This window comes from Apus apus, chromosome 2 (genome assembly GCF_020740795.1).
Source record: "Apus apus isolate bApuApu2 chromosome 2, bApuApu2.pri.cur, whole genome shotgun sequence".
Classification (NCBI taxonomy): domain Eukaryota; kingdom Metazoa; phylum Chordata; class Aves; order Apodiformes; family Apodidae; genus Apus; species Apus apus.
In genome coordinates, this window is record NC_067283.1 from 8,852,609 (window position 1) to 8,870,988 (window position 18,380).

The 18,380-nt window shown below is 39.1% G+C and overlaps 1 long non-coding RNA gene across 1 annotated transcript; it reads left to right on the plus strand.

Moving 5' to 3' along the window:
• Positions 1 to 2,245: 2,245 nt before the first annotated feature.
• On the plus strand, positions 2,246 to 6,570 carry LOC127381165 (uncharacterized). The gene is made up of 4 exons (XR_007888658.1): positions 2,246 to 2,701; positions 4,035 to 4,146; positions 5,762 to 5,872; positions 6,435 to 6,570. It is a non-coding gene; the product is annotated as an uncharacterized LOC127381165 (long non-coding RNA).
• The last annotated feature ends 11,810 nt before the right edge of the window (positions 6,571 to 18,380 follow it).

Sequence of the window (18,380 nt, forward strand, 5' to 3'; positions counted from 1 at the left end):
GTTTGTTATGTTAAATTTTATTTTCACTAGAAATAAGGATTATTTCAAACTATGTTTATAAGATATTATCAGCCTCCAAAAAACCTCTTAAAAGACCTTGGTCTCCTGTACATGACAGCCACTCAGAGAAGCAAGATTACTTTTTTTTGTTTGCTTGTTCTTGCAGTGTACAGTTCTTATTTCTTGTTGAATACATTTATTATACATTAACATAATTACTTTAATTTATTACCTTAGTAAATGTCAGAGCCATAAGAAGATGTCAGCGGATTACGCGGATTACACTGCACTCATTCTGTTTAACAAAGAGCCTCCAACAAATGATCAAACTAAGTTTCTACTCCATGTAGGCATTTTTGAGAGAGCATTGTGCAACAAAATGTGCACTTGTAATTAAATTCCACCTTTGTTTATACCTACGTCCTTCTGCTGGGATCCATGCAGTCTGAGAATTCTAAAGCAGTGTCCGGCTGGCCGGGATGCTGGAAAGCCCTGTGCTGTTAGTTCTAACCATAGTGCTTTTAATATATTAAATTACTCTCACACCCTGAATTTAAAGACAGGTTGTTGTGAGGTGTTTTTACCTGTATTTTTCCTGGCTTTCCCCCTAAACTTAAAAAAAAATATATATTTGCTACCTCAAATTAAAACAACCTGCTAGATTCTGGTCAGTGCAATTACACGGTAGAATCAGAAACAATCTTGGTTAAGTTTATCTAGCTTGGCTTCTTGTGCCAGACCAGGACCACCTGGTGACATGTACAGATGGCTTCACTACTAAACATGCAGATTTTGGAACAAGAGGTGTTGGATGCAACGCTGGGCACGGAGCTGCAACCTTTTGCAGATTCTCCAGTTGGTACTTCACAGGTAACTGCTGACCATGCATTCTTCTTAGAAGAGGGCTGAAGTGTTATTCTATATGCCCCTCACACTCTTTGACCTTTTTTGCAAACTTTTTTTTTTTTTTTCCTAAGGAAAATACGTAACTTCCTATTGAGAATTCTATACTCACATTTTTCAGAAGAAAGCATGCTATGGCTGTGAATGTTGTTCCTTATCTATATTGGCAGAATCTTCTGGAATGACTCCACAAAAGTCATGTTTAGTTCATATACTGTCAATAATTGCAAGAGTAATGTCCTAACCTGGCATATTCACATACTATATCATTTCAAAGATTTACCTCTGATTATGTTAGTGCAGTGCACTGACAGGCTCGAGGAGGGCAGAGCTCTTCTTGACAAAGCATCTGTACTGTCTGTTTCCATAAAATATCACAATGACTTTGGAGAGGCCCACTGAAAACTGCATATTTTCTAAGGTTTATGCTAGAGTATTTAAGATACATTGTATTATTCCTACTCTTCATTTGCTATAGAATACCTACAATTAAATAAACAACTTTTAGTGGCTGAGATCGAGGGAGATAAAACCAAAACTTTCAGGGAACTTATTTCTCTCTGGGTTGGAATAAAAAAAAACAGTGTTGTCTTCATGCTGTTCACTGCACTGTGAGGAGAGCACTTTGTGGGAAGGATGTCTACTGAACTTACAGACATGTCTCTGTATCAACCTTTTGGATTAGGACTCTGTTGGACCAGATTTTCTATATGTGCACAGCCCACAGAATGCCCCCTTGAGGGTTATTGGAGCCTAATGTAGAGTATGAGAGGTCATAAATATTTCCTCTCCGATGAACCTAATTTGGTTTTGCATTTGAGAAAGAGTTGCCAGAACAAATAGGTAGTTTTTCTAATATGCAGACCTCAATGCAAGAGACCTGTTTCTAAGCAGCAAATCCATAGACATTTTTGATCCAAATTTATTTTTTTTTCTTGACATAGAAACCAAACAATCTGCCTCATTATTTCTAAAAAGAAATGTATAAAAGGTGACATTTCTTTTTATAAATTAAGTTATTAAGTTAATCTCCAATCCTTCCTCTCTCAATTTGTTATTGCAATGACTGAGATCTCCCAACCCATTGCATTTTATACAAGACAAATTTCACCTATTATGTGCCAACTTAAGGCCAAACTCCTGCAAGTGTATGGGGACTGCTACCAGTGGTCCCAGCTTTGATCAGCACTGGGTTGCCCTCCTTCACCATTGTTCTGGAACAGAGATCTGCAGAGAACAACCTTTGTTACGAGTACCTTTGTGGATGATTTGTCATGAATTCATACATGGAAATCTAGGTTTTCAACTTAATTTTTTTCTGACAACTCTGCTACGTTCTTCCTTGCTGAGAAATGGAGAGGATTTGAACTTAAAGACATTTTAAAAAACAATGTGATAAAAAATAACATGCCTGGTGTTTCCTTACAGAATGGTAAATTTTACTTCCTTTCTCGCAGTGAAAGAGTGAAAAGAAGCATTTTCCCCTGCTGTATAAGAGCAATTTCTTAATTTGTAAACCCTAAACTACCAAACTGTGAAGGACCTCAGTTGGAGCTGCATTTGGTATGAAGGTGTAGATCTTGTTTTGGATTTGGAGTATAGTAATAATATTTCTATTATTATTTTCCGCATCTACTTTTGATCAGAGATTAAACATAGAGAAGTTCAACCTTGCAAGTGTCTGTTGCATGATCTAAGGTGCCATGGAAGGATGTGGCTTGGCTCAGAAGAGGCCCCGTTCCCTCCATGGAGAGAGGACAAGGCAGAGGTGGCAGTGGCTTGTGGGATCTTTTCCCAGGTAGGTAAGCTGGACTTTCTTGGCCTGCTCACATCAGCTAAAACTTTGATTTCATCTTCACAACCTCATTTTGAGGTCAATCATGGGAAGAGAAACTGAGAATGTGTTGTGGGGTAACCTGTTTTCATGCTGTTATCTTCTTTCTGCTCTGACCTCTTGTTGCATCCAGCATCAAAGGAGGTGTGTTGGAAGATTCCTCTGTTGTTCAATTTGTGAGCTTAGTGCTATGAAGTATTGTGTCCTGGGCTTTTTTCTGCAGATTTTTGAGGGAAAAGAGAATCTCACACAAGTTACTAAAGCATCCCTTCTGCTGAATGACCACAACACTTTGGGAACCCATGCTTAGCTATGTCCTTTGAGTGCTTCAAGCACCTTCAAGTTTCGGGTGAATGCTAAGACTAATTAAAGATAGTTATCTTGGTGCTATACCTCTTGAGTGAAGTACAGTAGAATTTATCTTTGCAAGAGCTTTCTAGTAGATCTGCGTCATTAGATTGCAGTCACAAGTGGCTAGCAGCTATGGGGTTTTTGTCTAAGCAGACACTGTCAGTCACACCAGATCTTACTGGTTTTGTGATGTGGATAAGCATCCAAAAAGTAACAGGCTGAGACCAATAAACTAATTTCATTTTTAATCTATGGCAGATTTGAACATGGCTTTTATACTGAAATGCCAGGGCTCAAACCAGCTGGTTTCACCACATTCTTGGTGCTCCCCCTCCTTTAACCCACAGTAGCAGAATAACATGTAACGATTTACGAGCTTGTGTTCACCCAAGAGCTTGTGTTTCTTTGCTTACTGTACCTTTCTAGCTATAAAAAAATCAAATAAATATGCTTAAATGAGTCAGTGATTATTGAACTGGGAAGCAGATCTGAGTTTGACAATTAAATATAATATGTCCATATCGGGGTGGGGGAAGCAAAGCAAAAATAACCCAACCAAACTTAAACATTTTCACATGCCAGAAAAACTAGCTTTCATGTACTTTAAATAAAAGAAAGGTAAGGCATGTTTGGGAATAAAGCAGTAGCCATCACATTCACTCTTCAAGTATACTCTGTTACAGCAGCATGATTCCTTTTATGATTGTATCCATCATGCTGTCAAAAAATGAAATCTTATCTTCACTCATTACTAAATATACAAAGAGCTGGGATTTCCACTTGGCAAATGCTCCTGTTTACCTGAAGGCTCGATTTTACCTGCACTTTGATAAAGTTCATTTGCAGAGATAGACTAAACTTTTTAATCCTTAAACTGCTTGAGTTTGTAAACTAAGTTTTGCTCTGAAGTAAGCAGCATGTGCATGAAGTTGTTCTTTTTCTTTAGGAAAATAAAAGATTTTCTTATGGAAGGAAGCCAAAGGGCCCATCTGGATCCATCCTGTCTGAGTTGTGAATTACAACTCCTGTTTGCAGCAGCTCTGCAAAAAGAAGTCTAGGTGAGGATGCCTTCAATACTCATCTTCAACCTTGTCCTCTCCAGTTTTTTGTCTTCAGGAAAGTTCTCTCAGTCATGGAGACAATATCTTGGGATCTGTCATCCCTGGTAAATTCAAACCTTTTTAACACCCTCTCTCATCACCAAAACCTTACAACAAATATATCAGGATAACTTTGACAGTTCCAAAGACACAGAATCAGGCCCCTCATGTGCCATATGTGTACTTTCCTTTATAATGGACGTGAACAATCGTCTCTGAACGTGTTGGTACAGAGGAGCTTCCCGAGTCTAAGTATTGCTCCAAGTGCCCTTGATTGCTTCTCCTTAAGTTGCATCCTTTTAAAACTTAATGAACATCTGTTATTATTTCTATTATAATGACAACCACAAACCATCAATGAAATCATGGTCCCATTTTTTTGAGCTACATTTAGATGGGAAATCACAAACAACTCTCTACCTTGTTATTTAAAAAAAATACAACAAGGAAAGGGTGTTACTGTAACTCAAGTGCAGAAGTGATTTGCACAGTGGTAGAGGTAACAATATTCCCTTTGATTTGGGACTTTGCCATCCACTTTAGTGGTGACTGCTCTGTGTTTCAGGTTAGCAGAGCTCTGTGACCTGTATAAATCTCTGTATCTCCATACTTTCTATAGTAGATAATTTGTTCTGCCTGAAACCTGCCTCCTTTGATTTGAAGTCTTGGAGCTATGTGGATTTTTTTTTTCTCCTTATTTTTCCTTTTAATATTGTTCACTTTCCTGCAGAATTTAGTCTCTAAACTTCATTCTGGAGCCACCAACCACTGCAGCAACCTGGTCCTTCTTTATTTAATGTGGCAATGCACCAACAACTACTGCCACTAAAAATTCACCCAGACTGAAACAAAAAAAGAGTTAGACCAACACACACACAAAAAATATTCACGTTCTTCTTCTTTGTAATACTTCTTTCTTGTCTTCAATATTAGCTTATATTATATAGCCTATATCCTCTAAAGCATTTAGTCTCATTCATCCTATGTTCTTATTTCAAGAACTTAATTCCAGGTTTGGAACACCCTTTAATGACCATCTTTCAAAGCAGGTACAGTCTGGCTAATTTAATCACCTGGTTCATTGAATCTTTAAGGTCACTGGCATATCTGTATGAGCAACTGTCATCCACAGGCTAACACTTTTGAGTTTTGCCCTCTTATCCTGACCTGATTTCACATGGACCTAATCTATAGGCCAGCTCTTTATCAAAAAAGTGACTTGCCCTACAACCAATGCTTACGTATGATGTTACCTTTTTGCATGGCACTATATCCAAAAGTCATGAATTCTGATTTGCTTGCACATGATTTCTCTGTAGTTATGTTGACTGTCTTTAATTAAATGGTAGCTTCCTAGGTGCTTCACCTGCTGTGTTTCTGTTTAATGTTCCCAGTAATTTCCCAGTTTATAAACCAAAATCTGCAATCTCTTATCATTTTTATCCTACTACTGACTGAATTCCTTTTTCTGCAATAAAACAGAACTTTGCTAAATCTAGGAGGTTTTGTGAGTGCACAAACAACATAGACACACAGAGCTAAAATCTGCAACTCTATCCCAACTTCTCCCCAGCTGTTGGCAGAGAGACATCATGTACCTTTATCTTCTCAACAACCTGCAGAGAATTTGGTGAATGCTGCACAACCCAGGAAGACTCAAAATAGAAGAACAGCTATGCACAGTGTATGTTGTGTATCACTTTTATGTTTACCCACAAATATTTAGTTGATTTTCAAAGAAGGGGATTTCATACTGAAATCCATGTGGAAAGCTGTGTTTTCCCCACACCTGGCTATTTTCATATGAGACAGAAAGCTGTTAGAATGAGAATATCCAGCAAACTTCTTTTAAGAACCTTGACATGAAGGCACTTAACCCAGGCAAGGATTAGAGGGTACCTTTGTAGCACTGGCACAGAAAGTTGCATCATTCTGTGTGAGAGTCAGGGTGGTTTTTGGCAGGTGTGATGGTGCAATCCAACAGTGCTCATATTCAAAGGAGCCCCAGCATTTTCAGGTATTTCCTGGAATAGTGCACTTCTGTCCTTTCCCAACCCCATGACCCAGAGTGGGGATTGCTCACTCCTGGGCCCTGCTCCTACCTGCCCTGCTGAAGTCTTAAATGAGGAAATTGCCATTACGTAGTTGAGTTTAGAGCAGGTTTTTCTAAAAGGGATGATACTAAAAGTGGCACAATTTCCTCCCTAAATTCACTAACTTTGCTTTTCTGCTGGGTCCCCTAACAGATGCCAACCTGATTGTCTGAATGATGCGAGTCCTCAGTGGCAGAGCTGGTCTGAATTTTTCCCACTGTAATGAGAACTTCAACTCCTTTCCACATTGGGATGAAAACAAGAGCCAGGAGACTTCTCACAAAAAAAAAAAACAACAACAAAACAACCCAAAATCCCAAACTTGACAGCAGTGTTTGCCCCTGGGATGCAGAAGATCACAGGAAGGCTTTGCTTAGCCTGCTGAGGAGCAGAGACCAAGGACTGGGTTTCCCATATTTAAAGTGTGTGTTCTGACCACTGAGTTTTTGGGGACTAAATTTTCTCAGTCTTTCCTGTGAGAACTGATCATTCGTATAAATAATTCACCATCATAGGGACAGTATTCTACTTCTAATTTTTTTAATAATCCCTTATTATGTCCTAGCCATTAGGTTATTAAGACTTCTACTTTCCCTTTCTCATATACACATCCACATTTTATTTTGATCAGAACCTCTACTCTGGACGTGTGTAGTCATTAAATGAAGATGCTTTTTTTTTACAAGCACTGTTTTTACCTCACTGGAGGTTTCCAACAGAGCAATATTTTGATCAAAACCATTTCTGACTATGGGTACTTTTTTTTACAGTCAGGAAAGTGGAGTAATTTCATGTTGTATGATCTAATCAAGCAATGTCAGTCATGTTTTCAAATTAGAAAGCAAACAACAAAAGAAGTGTACCATGGAGGTATAATTGAGCATATGTATTATGTATTAATAATAACATTTGTAGATGTTTTTATTGTGTTTTTTTTATTATTTTTTTATTCATGCATTTGTATATGTTTCTGTGTTTTTTTCCTTGGGAATGAAAAACAGGTGGCTAAGCAGAACTTGCTGCCACTCTGACTGCATCATGTAGATGATGTGTCCTCCTCTCTTTGTCTGTTCTTTGGGTGAAATATTGCTCTTTGAAATTAATTGTTTTGTTTTCTTTGCCTCTCTCTTTAATGGAACCAAATATTTCACCCATATTTATTCCTGCAAGATCCTCAGGGTAAACCAAATCTTGGTACATCTGTTCCCATTGAGTAACATACTCCTTAAGCAATCCCATTGGCTTCTGTGAGACTATTTGGGACTATCCAATGGGAACAAAAGTACATGAGTCTGGCCCCAAGGTACTTACACACCCCCTCACTCAGTGGCACCTCAGTTTCGGTCAGTGCCTTTGGGTGCTGCTGCATTGCAGCCTTTAATAATCAGCTTGTTTAAATTCTCAGAAAGAAATTTTTATGAATAGTCTATTAGGTACATGTAGAAACCCAATCTGTGAAAGTGAGAAGATACTCAAGAAAATGCTTTTCCGCAGATGCTTCACAGAATAAGAAAGGATGAACTCATCCCAGCAACTATTTGCTTAGTTCTTGGAGATTTATGCTTCTATGTGAATGGTTCAAAGTTTGTCTGACTCAAACATTCTGTGTTTTCATCCAAGAGTTATTTTCCACTGGAGAGAGATGTGGGAACCCTACTGCCTGCTTTGTGATGGTGCTGGGCTCAACATTCTCAGAAGGCCTCACTGCTTCTGCTTTGTTCAATCAAATTGTTCACAATTCTGAACTGAGGCTAGGAACAAACTTTGTTAAGAACAAAATGTTTTAAGAAGAGAAGGGCCAGGTTTTGACATGCCAAACCAAATGAACAGATTTTCGAAAGAGCAGGTATGGTGAGGTCTTGAAGAATCTCTCAAGACCGGGAAGTCAGATGACAAAGGATTCATCTCACCTAAATTTATCTTCTTCACACATAGTTATCTAATCTAAATGTGCTGTGTAGGGTTCCCCTGTTGTCAGGGAAAAGAGATAGAGTGCAATGAAAGGCTTTCTGGAGGTGTTTGTGTCTCTCTGCACTAACTTTAGGTGGATCACAGGTGGACCCCAGACAACCGGTTTAGAGTAAACGTGTAACTTCTCATAGGTTTTAGCTAGAGATCAGATAAATGGATCCCACTCTTAATTTCCAAAGGTCTCATCATCTTCCATTTTAGGAAAAAACAGTTTCCCTCTCTACATGCAAGAAGTGTCTACACTAAAGGAAAGTACTGACGAGTTGTAAATCCTGGCCTAGGCTGAGGGTACCTCAGCGGGATGAAGCAGGAGCCAGTCACTGGGTTCACTAGGGGGAGCTAGGAAGAAACCTCTCAGTCTCATCCTGATAATGGGAGTTCCTGCTGCAGAATTATTCAAGAGAAGGTAATTGTGTTGGAGTCCTCCAAGGTCTCTTCCCTGCCAGCTCACAGACATAGTGCTGGATTTGTCATATCTAATTTTTCAGCTGGTTTATAACTTCTCATCTTTTTGATCTTGAGAGCTTTTTTTGATCACCTTTCCTGGATAAAAGTTGACTTGTGTACAGAAGAAAATGTGGTACAAGGTAAGCATGTATTTTTCTTCAGAGAAACAACAGCAACGACAACAACAAAACTATCTGGCTGTAAACCTACATTTCTGTCTTGGAAAGACTTTGGACACAAGATCACGAAAGTATCTCTAAGGTTGTAAGATGTATTAGTCATGTGTGTGAACCTAGAGATACACATACCCTCTATCAAGATTTATGTCTTTGAGGGTGCATCAATAAAAAAGACTCACCTGTCTCATGTCTTCTAAATTATCCAGGCAAACTCACACTTCAAATCAGATCTCCAGATCTACAGTATTTTCCACTTTAGTGGGGTGAGAAAAGACAAAAATCTTGCTGCTGAGATGACTGCTTTAGCAGGCTGTGCTCTGGGTTGCTGAACTCAGATGAGCATGAACTTTTTACAAGAGCACTCCCAGCTCTGCTGGGCCTAGCTGGTTTCCCTGAAAGTGCATGTCTGCCTGCAAAATTGATATCCCAAAGCATTCTATTTTTATGCTGCGAGTTGCTGTGTTGAGATCTAAAATGCTCAGAATTATTTTTATTGGACAAACACAAGTACTGAAATCATGAGGTTCTGGCAGGCTCCAGGCTCTGCCAGCCTAACACTTATTTCTGCTTGGCAGACCAAACAGTTGTTAATAAATTTAGTTTTCTTTAACTAGTCTCCACACAATGGAGATTATTCTTAGTGACTTTAATAAAAAAATAGGAAACATGCAAGCACTACTGTGAGACTTTTAACAGAAATCGATTGAATAAACCACTCTCTGACCAATTTCAAGATCAAAAATGCAAATTTAATTTTATACACCAACTTGTATTATTTGCTTCAGCTTGTTAGCAGCTGAGTCACCTGGTGAGCTGTCTGATGGCATAGCTGCAAGATTCTGATTTATTTCCGGTGCTGGATGGGGGATCAAAATCTGCTCTCTATTATTGAATGTAAAAGCCCAAATAATTCCATTGTTTTGAAGGAAGTTATGTTCATTTGACCTTGGACCTTCAGTCCCCTTCCTGCAAAACACAGGCTCTGCCAGGTAGGTTTAGTATTTACTTCACACACTGAGAAGGGGGAGGTAAGGAAGGAAAGGAAAACCTGGATCATCTCCAGCAGTAAAAGAGCTCCAGGTAGATCATTGCCAGGTTCTTTTCTGCAGATAAGCTTAAATAAGTGTTACACCCAATGAATGCTACCATGACCTGCAAATGCCACAGCGTGATGGAGCCCTGTAAAAGAGGTACAAATGAGAGGGGAAACAGAGAAAGATTGTGAGCTGCAAAGGACCAGTTCCTCTCTTTTCCTCATAATCCTGGTGCAAGTTTGGATTAATTCTACCAACATTGCTATAAGACTGTGACAAGACTGCTGAGCCATGACTGGGATGTAAAGACAAAGAAATACATCCTTTCAGAAGCCGCTCTTGCAAAATGTTTTTTCCTGGTGACGTGTTTCTCTGCCTCCTGATTATTATTTCTTGTCTGCGTCTGACATGGAAGGGTAGTTGCATAAAATGCAAACTGAAACCACGGCCTCATCAAGGATTCGAGCAGCTGGGTGAGCTCATCATGGCTCAGCAGTCAGGCAGAACTATAGATTGCAATTTACAGCAGAGCCCAAGCTCTGAGCAGCAGATTCAATTTTATAAGTGCCTTTCTAGTTCAGCCTAGGTAAGAGCCTCTGGAACACACATCCTCTACACGTCCTATAAATAGTGAGTGGTTAAATGTGTCATTCGGCTCCCTCAGTTCACATCATTGATTGCTATGCAGAGCACATACTTGAGAATAGGCAGCCTCACCCCCCTCATCAGGTACCAGGGTATTTATTTATTCCTTATAGTCATCACAGGCAAATAAGAGATTTGACCTAATGTAACAAAGAGGTGGAAAGCTGATTACTGTATTTCCACAGCTGTTGCACTCCACGTTTTCTAATATGTTTATAAATCATCAGCATACTGGCACATTATTGTAGCTGGAAAGTTATATCTTCAAGGAAATATATTTTTATTTACTAAAAAGGAACATGAATAACTAACTATCTTATCAGAAAGCCTGTCGTAAGTCCAAGAACAAGGTCCACCCAGATACTGATTAATATCAACAGTATTGATTTTATTACTCATACTTTCTAAATGACATTGATACTCTTGAAGACTGCAAACATTTGCTTTGTTGTGCTATTGTCTCAGCTGGAGTGTAAATCTCTCACTTTTGAAATACACACAGTGATTATTGTTCTGGTCATTGTTTCATGACTGGAGGCATTTTAATAATGATTTAAGGGGTTATATATAGTTGGACTATAAACTTCTGATCGCAATTAAAAACTAGTTAAATGAAAACTTTCAGCTTGAAGGCAATGTCTGTTTATCACAGCGAGATATAAAGGACTAAAATGTGGCATTTTTGAAAAAGAAAATCAATAAATAGTTGGGTTTATTTTTCTCTTTTCATGCTACAAGGCAACGGAATCCAGAAATCCATATTTTCTGTGGATTTTCCAGGAGTGTTTTAGAAACATGCTACCCTACCACTCTTGAACAGCTACAGATTTCTGTTTTCATTATTTATATGCCCAGTGCATGCCCAGCCCAGGGAGAGACATCTTCTTCTTATGTTTTGTCAGCAGAGCATGAACCAACAGAACAAACTGGGGTGCTCCCAAGTGCTCCTTGCTGAAGAAGTAATGTAAATCCTGCAGGTCCTCATGAAAACAACTTTATTTGGAGTTGCAATGAAAGAGTGTCCTTCCATTTTGGGGTTCTCCAAGGTAGTTTCCCCAAATATTGTATTTCTCTCAGTTAATAGCATTTCCTAGCATGGCATTAGTCTGAGATGTTACTGGCTACACATGAAAAATATTACCTCCAAAATATTGCTGGGTATGTTGTTATATGATTACATTGGCCAAGATATAAACAATTTTAGGTGGAGATTGCAAGGTGTAAGCAGTGCAAGAAGGTGCAGACAGTCCAGGAATACCATTTAAACCTGTGTGTTTGCATACAAATGTATAGGTACAAGTTAGTTATACTGTCATACCACTGTGGCTTATATGAGTGTGTATGACTCTACGGTTCAAGAATTGTTTCACCGACAGTGAAAAGAAGTTGTTCCACAATTCATCATATACTGGTGTGTTACTTGTGACATACTTAACAAATGAATTAGTTTAGAATTTTCTGGCTTTTTAGGAAAAACATCATGTTTCCATCACTTTTCTTTTTCTCTCGTCTCATGGGTACAGCACGTTGGACACCAAAGACTTTTGCCACAGTTGGGGAGGGCTAGAGGTGAGAAGGGTAGTTAGGTAAGCTGAATTTGAACTTTGCATAACATTTTGCTGGTGTACCCTAGTCAGTCCCATGTTGGTTGCCCAGCATTTTTCTGGCCTTGCCATCTACAGGGCCAAAGCTCTATCCCTGGAGATTAGAGCAGTTTGTGAAATGCTATTGCTAGGAGGGCACACAGACTTTTCTGATCTGGAAACAGACCAAAAAAAGGTACAGAGAGGCTGAGCTTTTCCATGAGGTGTCTACTGCTTAAATCTCATAATTCTCCTACATTTTCTCTTGCAATAGGGATTTCACACAGATTGGTGTAATTTGGTATATCCTTGCCAAATATTAACATCCTATCTGATGAGTGGATATGATAAAGTTGTCTGTCTCCTTCTGTTTTGTGAAGACCACTAGAAGAAGTTGTATATACCCCCCAAATACATACATACTTCTTCCACTTTATTTACTCTGTAAGGAAGTGAAAGACAAGGAACTGTGCTTTTAAAGGTCCATCCCCAATTCTAATACAGATGTTGCATTAAGTCTTTCCTGTAGGAAATGTATATTTTCCATCCTCAAAGTTCTTTTTAATCTCTAGAAGAATAGGCTAGAAAGGAAAGATTATATTAAGTTAATGTCTGTTTAGCTCCTCCGTACCTTGGCAAATTGTGCTTTTTTTTGGAGAGCTTCCAAAGAATGGAATTTGACAGTTGTTGGTGTCTCCTGTTCCCTTTGTTTGGACCATACCTGGACATGAGTACTGAATGTGAGCTTGAGAGGAAATGTCATGAGTTGATTACAAGATCTAACAAGATGTTTTTCACTACCTGGGTTGATAATATATTTGTCTATAATGAACCATATCCTACTGAGTGTGAATATTTTGAAATTAGAATAATTTTTTTACTGTGCTGCTGTTAATAATTCTGGTACCTACTTCATGTGCCTGACGTATTCAGATCAACTGGTAAGTGCTTGGATGTGTTCAAGGATATGTACGTGCTGAGGAATGTTCAAGGACTTTCAGTCATATGCAGAAATGTGCATTTTCTTGAGGACATTGCCTAAAACAGTCAATACTGGCACACAGCTGACAGCCCTACCACTTCAGCTTTATCCCAGTTGTTTTCTCCACCTTGGTAGGGCATTTTGGTGAACAAACAGATCAGCTGATTTTTATCTTTTTTTCCCCTTCTGATGATCACTGAGCCTGGCAGGATCCTTGGCTGCTTTACTCTCCTTAGGAAGAAGCTACCCAGAGCATATGTGGATTGTCTTCTTATGGCTTTCTATTCCTTATACTTTAAGGTGAAGAGCTGTTTGGCCTCATTCCCATCTGCAGAGCTGTGGGGATTTTTCTTTTCTGTTTGTCCTTCCAATATCTTTCTTTCTAAATTCCTGCAGCCTCCAGAAAATTTTGAATGACCTGCTTCATGTGGCCAGATGATCAAGGTCAGATTATGAAGAGCTCATTTACATTGCAATTCAAATAAGTTTATTGTTAAACTATCAGGTGGATTTGAAAGTAGCTAAAATCAAAGCACCTGAGGGAAAGAATACCAAGAGTTAGTCGATTATTACAGGTAGGATATAGTTAGAGAAATATAATACAAGATCTCTGTACCCCTCGTGCTCCTTTTTGGGGCTCTGTTTTTTTGCCATGATGTTATTCCCACTGTTATTACTGTTGTTACTGAAGTGAAGCTGTTTCAATTACTCAGCCGTGATGGGAGAGAGCCATCAAAATGAACTGTGGGGGCTCTGCACAGGTTTGAAATGTAAGAGCTAAAATCCTCCTAGGACATAAAGCAGCTCAGTGTTGTCAACTGTCATGATTTTTACCAAGTCTTTCGGAAAAGCTGCTGTCCCCACTGGGATCACAGTATCGAAACAGGTCAACTGCAGTGGGGTTTGATGGTATTTTAAATATCAGCTATGAGAGTCACCTAGGTAAGTACTTTGTCTTTTGCTTCCTTCATGAGGAAGAAATAAACCTTAATGATACAAAGGGAAACTAGGCTGGAATGAAGCCTACCTGTACAAGCATCAGAATACAAAGAAAAATAACTTAACCTTCTGATGTTTGCAAGCCACAGGTAGCAAACTGTTCCAGGCTTCTGTTTTCTGTAGCCTGACTGGTGGTTTTGAAATGCTCATAGCTGCTGATACAGTAGGATACCTCCAGAGAGGATAGTTATGACAATTGACAGAAATGGGCAAGCTATGAGGTGTGTGAGTATTGGGCAGCCCTCTTAAGATGTTGCAGTGACCCCAAAGTGCACATGGGGCAGTTACACCCTCAGACCCAGTGGCAATCAGGTACATGAACAGTTTCCAGGGGCCAAGGTTTCCCTTTGTGTTAACTGTTAACCAGGACTGGGACCATATGTATTATATTCTTGATCTGCAGTGGGATGAATCTGTGGTGTTCCAAGACTGCATCTGTACTGCAGTTTCTTCTGGAGAATTGTACAGACTTGGGCTGCTTTGTAACTGGCATTTTTAGGAAAGCTTGAGAAATAGGTTCCAACGTTTATTTGTAATCTGTTTGTAAAACTCAGGCCATTTGCAAAATGCAATTTGTCTAGTGCTCTTCCTCCTTCACCCCAGCATAAATGCAATAGATCCTTCTGACTCCATGGCAGTGAATCTCTCTGCTTCATCTGCTCTGTTTTAGAGTGTCTTGGTTTAATTAATTGCCACCGTCTTATGGATTTTTAATAACAAATACTGTTAACTGACACACTAAATGAAGAACTAGGTGAAACCTGCTGTACAGGAATGAAAAGCAGAAATTTCCTCTTTACTGGGCCTATAAATTCACATCAATTTTTCTTAAATAATTGCTATATGTTGCTATTTTGTGATTAGTCATAGGCTCCTTTATAAGCTAGCACAAATGAAGCCAAAGTAGCTAATGACTTAGGCAATAAATACCTACAAAAGAATAGTCTTCATGAAAATGCTAAAAGAGCAGTATTGTAAAGAAAGCCTCTGTCTACACAAATCAAATAGGAAATAATCTTAGAAAAATCTGAAAATGAGTACAAGCACTACTGACTCTTACTCAGAGGAAAGAATTATTGATCCTTGCCTGCTTCTATTGATTTTATGTCACTTCTGTGATTTAATCATGTTTTCCTTGTTATCTCTTTGCAGTCTTTCTTCTATTGTCTGGTATGAAATCTCAGCCAAGGCCTTTCAGGCTGTGGTGGTGGATCAAAATAACTTTGCCTTCCATTTGCATTGTTTTAAAGAAATGATTAAACAATCAAGCTTAGGTGATCCTTGGACAGGATTACACAGTTTAAATGCATCTCTGAAAAATGAAAATTCCTCCTCCTTTTCCTAGTCAGGGACTAAGAAAGGTTGTGAAATGCTTCTGCAGGAGCCAGAATGCAAACCTACGCCAAAGTGTCCAAGTGCTTCACTTGTGCATTAATCCATCTATTTGTTGCTTTTTAAAATACTCAAATTGTGTTAGAGTTTCTGGCCACTGAAGTCTACAGGAACAAATTGCATGTGGCAGAGACAAAACTTGCACTTTATTAACGCAGTATGGCTACTGTCATGCAAACTTCTCTCCAAGATAGCACTGTGTTTTTTCTACAAAGTGCTCAAGTTTCACTTACAGGAAAATGGCTGCAGTGAAGATCAGGATTTGGCCTAATTCTTGACTTATGTTTAGATAGATGTATTTACATTTTCATTATTGGTTCTGAAGGAAAAAAATTATGGATAAGACAATTTATTTGAAAAAAAAAAGGAGATGTATATTAATAAGTATATACAGTGAGATATACATGAATAGGGCAGCATTTAGATATCTACTAGTCTATAACTCCTTGTTTTCAGAATATATTTCTTTTTCTATATATTTGTTTTGTTTTGTTTTGATTAGAATAAGTTTTTTGCACCTAGTTGCACTAAACTGGCAAAATACTATGGTTCCCTCACATGCCTTGAAATTGTTCATGTTAGATGTTTCTTGCTTTCTGGGTCTATTTCCATAATGGAGTACCTTTTTCACTCTTTGTATTAAGATTCCATTTAGGAAAGGTTCAGAGAGGTTTAATATAGAGTCAGGAGATTTATGAGTGTTACATACATAATTATTATAGATGGTTATAAACACATCAGAAGGAAATGTAATAGATGTTTGTGAGCTCTGGTTACACGAAACCTGTTGGACTCTAAAAACTGAATCACCATTTATTAAATGTACCTTAATAATTGATCGCAGACTTATTATAGCATTTAACATAGTGCTCAATTATTTATTTTTCCATTTGAATCTGACTTTTTAACCTAAAATGCATAGGCTGTAGTAAAATCCACACCAGGAGAGGGCTGCATTGCCAATGCATGGGAATTACAGAATGCTATGCAGGTTTACACCCCCCAAAGGTCTAGTCTGTGGGATACAGACACACACAAGCTCCTCACGTTCTTGTTCAAACCTCAGAATGGGATTGTGTTACACTGTAAGTTGCATGAAGAGCAGAAGCACACTTCACCAGGTTTGTTCTTCGTAGGCCATAATGTTGCACAAATCCATGGGACCTTTTAGCATAAAATGGGCTACGCAAACTTCTCAGCTCTCCTCCTGACATCTTGGAGCTGTAGTAGAAAGATCCAGAGAAATGTCTTGGAGGCCACTAAACTTCTGCCCATCAAAATGGGTAGGGGCCGGTCTTCTGCAACGTGGCGACCCAGTTGGCTTTCCAGTGGGCGTCTGTGGCAGACAAAAGGTCAAATTGGAGGCGGAAATCAGAGTGGGCGGGGGAAAAAGCAACACATAAAAATGCCACTGTGCTACTTGTTGCCCTATGACAAAGACAGTGTGGGAGGATGGCCTGAAAATGCAAGTGAGACCTTCCCTGGCCATCCACAAGTCGTTCCTTGCAGCAGCCCAGGGTAACTTTTGTGTTCTAGTTAACAGCATGTGCTCTAAGCCCTCAAATATAAATAGTTACTGGTGACTCATTCAATGTAATTCTTCAGCTATGTCAGTGGGATGCAAGAGTGGCCTTATGGGTAAAGGCATGGCTTTCAGGCAGGAAGTGCACATTTTATTCTTGCCACTTGCCACAAGATAAGTCATAAGGAATTTTTCTTTAATCTTTCCATTTGTAATTTTGTGAAAAAGAGAGAAAATATGTTACTCCCTTCAGAGCAGTATTGTGAATTCATCTGGGATCAGCAAAGCATCCATTTGTCTGCGTCAGGACTGCCAAGGACTGCCAGGGCCCCACTGCCCACTTCGTTTATGGCACAGTGTTGCAGAGCTAGACTGGCTGCTGCTGCTGCTGGTGGGACTGGGGCTTGGGTTACAGCAGCTTTATTTCTGGGAAAAGGAGAGTTCCCTCTCAGGAAACAGCAGGCACAACTTGCCCAACTCCCTCCACCACTGCAGTTCAACAAGGCCAGATCTCCTCCCATTCCTGTTAAATCCACCAACTGTCTGCCATTATTTCCCATGCAAAAGCATCTCTTCCTCTCACATGCTCCTGCCCCTCATCCTTGGTCCAGCAATATTTGATTTTACAGGTGGTGCTGAGAAGTCTTGGGCTGGTTCTGGTCAAAATCTTTTGCATATGTGACCTCTTGAGACCTTAGACTTGCTTGGGGTACTTCAGGGATTGCTGCATTCCAGAAAAGCAAAGGCTGTATGAAGCTATTGAGTGCAGATAAGTGTTATGGAGTATATATATCTCATTTTCAAGCATATCTGGAAGAGCAGAATTCAAGCAGCACTGCAGAACTGTTCATCCTTGGGTAGGAAAAGATGCTCCTTTTGTTAGGATTTTACAGCTTCTCATTCTATATGCCTATGATTGCTTAATATTTTATAGACCACAGGACAGTATTTGCTTTTAAACCTCAATCTCCTTTTCAGAAGGAGAACAGGGTCTCTCAGGTATTGAAGTTAGAAGGGTTTGCACTCAGTCCTTACTGTTCTTTGTATTTCAAGCTGCATAACTTGGCCCTGGGTGAGTAGAGAGCTTATTCTCTGCAAGATGATTACACAGTAAAACCTGAAACAAAGTTTTGAAATGAAATGGTCAACTGTATCTTTGTCTGTTTGCTCAGGAGAAAGCAGGATTTAACATTTAAGAATCTGAAGCTGACAAAAAAAGGCAGTATCCAGAGCATTTGAGACATGGTCAGGTTTTGGTCAAATGTAGAGAATAATGCCAGTTGATTTAATTTGCACTTTATTTGAGCTGAGATTTCTTTATTACTTAAATTTGCTTTCATTTGGG